The sequence below is a fragment of the Chionomys nivalis genome, chromosome 6 (genome assembly GCF_950005125.1).
Source record: "Chionomys nivalis chromosome 6, mChiNiv1.1, whole genome shotgun sequence".
Taxonomy (NCBI): domain Eukaryota; kingdom Metazoa; phylum Chordata; class Mammalia; order Rodentia; family Cricetidae; genus Chionomys; species Chionomys nivalis.
The window spans coordinates 47,507,985-47,511,087 of record NC_080091.1 but is presented as its reverse complement, the minus strand read 5'-3'; the positions used below and the strand labels follow the sequence as shown (position 1 = coordinate 47,511,087).

The window sequence follows — 3,103 nt, the reverse complement described above, 5'->3', positions numbered from 1 at the left end:
TATACAAAAAACATACCTCAACCTCAAAAAAAGACAGTACATCAGAGTAAAGGGTTACGAAAGGCTTTCCAATCAAATGGACCTAAGAAACAATGGGGTGTAGCTATTCTAATATCTAACAAAATTAATTTCAAACTAAAATCAATCAGAAGAGATAGAGAAGGGCACTTTATACTCATAACAGGAACAACCCATCAAGATGTAGTCTCAATCTTGAACATCTATGCCCCTAATACAAGAGCAATCACATATATAAAAGGAACATTATTAAAACTTAAATCGCACATCAAACCCCACACATTAATAGTAGGAGACTTCAACACCCCACTCTCACCAATGGACAGGTAAACTAGACAGAAACTTAACAAAGAAATAAGGGAAGTAACAGATGTTACGAATCAAATGGACTAAACAGACATATATAGAACACCACACCAGTAAAACAAATTCTGGCCTTAGACACCTCCCTCCTTGGCAATGTGGTCTTTTTTGAGTGGTCCCATGAATGCTCTCTTCTCCTCCATGGTCTGGAAATGACCATGACCAAACTTGGAGGTGGTGTCAATGAATTTCAGATCAATCTTCTCCAGAGCCCATTGTTTGGTATGCACCATCAAGGACTTATGGAGAGTGAGTACTCACTTCTTGGTTCCCACCACATAGCCTTTGAGCATGATGAAGTCATTGGTTACCTCACCATAATGGTCAAAGCTATTCAGTGGGTTGGTGCTTTTGTCAGAAAGGTCATAGTTGGTAGATGCATTGTTCTTGATTAGCTTACCATGCTTGATAAAGTAGCCTTGACCAATTTTGTAAATCGTCTTGTTGATCTCTGTCTGATTATGGTAGCCTTCCTGCCCATCCCGAGCCACAGAGAAGGCCACGTGGGCAGGGTACCAAATGTCAATACAGGCAACATTGCACAACCCTCAATGGATCTTGTGGGGCAGTTTCTTTGTATGCCAACAACTGGTCACCCCTTTGTAGCCTTTGCCTTTTGTCACCCCATGACATCAGTCATCTCATCCTGCCCAAACACCTGCTTTACAGGAACCTGCTGCTCCAGCCTCTCCCGGGCCCAGTCTAACTTCTCAGCCACAGTGCCTCAATTCACCTGGATCTCCATCAAGCGTGCCTTCTTCTGGTGCAGAGTAAGCAGACGCATCTGAGTGTGGACAATTATGTGGATGACCTGGCAGTACTTCTTCATGCTGTTGAATCCCTTCTACAGCTCTTTCTTGCTCATGTCATCCTGTCATTTCGAAATTTACAGTATTTGGTGAAGACCTTCTGAGATTTGTGCCAGTTCTTGTAGAAATGCCTTTATACTCGTCACTGATGTGCTCAGCAAACACTGTCTTGAAGGTGCAGAGACTCCATGGGGTTTCGATGTATTCCATGATGTCCATAACTACCATAGGTGGTGTTTCCACAATGGTTACAGCCTCCACGCCTTCTTTCTTGTTTACCTTGAATCCTGGTCTGTCATCCTCCCGGACTATGTGGATCATGCCAGCCTTGTAGCCTAGAAAGGCCGTGAGGTGAACAAGCTTGAAAGTGTCATCCTTAGGGAAACTCTTCACTTTCCCATGATGCTTGCTGCTGCACTTCCAAGGCAAGAAGCCCAAGGGCCCATGCCTGGGAGCAGAGAATTTCCTTTGAGACATCTCTTCATCACATGCCACCACCAATAGAGTGCCAAACTCTTTTTATGATGCTACAGTTATCCTGACACCAAAAACACACAAAGACTCAACCAAGAAAGAGAATTACGAACCAATCTCACTCATGGACATGGATGTGAAAATATCCATTAAAATACTGGCAAACTGAATCAAAGAACACATAAAAAAAAATCCACTATGATCAAGTCGGCTTCATCCCAGGGATGCAGGGCTGGTTCAACACACAAAAATCTATAGATGTAATCCATTATATAAATTAAATGAAAGAAAAAAAACCACATGATCATTTCATTAGATTGTGAAAAAGCATTTGACAAAGTTCAACATCCCTTCATGATAAAGGTCTTAAATAGATCAGGGATACAAGGAACGTGTCTAAATATAATAAAAAGCAATATACACAACCTGACAATGATGTCTTATGCTGGTGAGGATATGGAGTAAGCAGCACACTCATCCAGTGCTGTTGGGAATGCAAACTTGTACAACCACTGTGGAAATCACTATGGTGGTTTCTCAGAAAACTGAGAATCAACCTACCTCAGATTCCAGCATATATACCCAAAAGATGCTCACTCATACTATACTAAAAAGCATTTGTTCAATTATGTGCATAGCAGCATTATTTTTAATAGTCAGAACTTGGAAACAACCTAGATGTCCCTCAACCAAAGAATGGGATAAAGAAAATGTTGCAAATTAGAGTTACTCAGTAGAAAAAAAACATCTTAAATGTCAGTTCTGGAAGTAGAAACACACTAACCTATCTCAGTGACTCAGAATAGAACTGCACTTGCTGTTCTTGTCTGCAGAGACTCCCTTCTCAATGAATCTCTAAGACCCAGCTCCTTCTGTCTTGAATCTTTGTGATATAAAGAAATTATTAATAAGTTCCTCTCTCTACTTCATCTCTTATGTTGTGTTATATTTTTCATAATATAGATGGATAAATAATTTCTGACTTTAATTTCTAATCATGCAGAAATATACACAACTTCTCTACAATATAGGACCTGAAGAAAAAAATGACTTTGGTTTAGAGACCCTTCTGTTATCCCATTGAGCAATCTGAATGGCCACCCAAGTTCTCTTTATGCTCTCACTCTGTAATGTCAGTCTTGACTTCTGCCTGCTTCCTGTTTTTATTGCTATTAAAACACAGTAATATCTGTAAAAATGGCATGTAAGTTAGTACATGTAACTTAAGTATAATTCTTGGCTTACATAACTCATAGTACCTTACCATGGGAACTTTTGCACACATACTGGTTTTTATCATTGAATAAAAGAAGCATTAATCACAGAATCTTGCTCCTCCCATGCCTCTACTTTTGATACACAGAAATGGTAGTGCTTGCTTATTTAATATTTGAAAGATAAGCAAATAGATATGGTTATAGAGATAGATAATAATGAAA

The 3,103-nt window shown here is 39.5% G+C and overlaps 1 pseudogene; it reads right to left on the bottom strand.

Annotated features, from left to right (window-relative positions):
- Window positions 1–455: 455 nt before the first annotated feature.
- Window positions 456–1,667, bottom strand: LOC130876336 (60S ribosomal protein L3-like; annotated as a pseudogene).
- Between the last annotated feature and the right edge of the window lie 1,436 nt (window positions 1,668–3,103).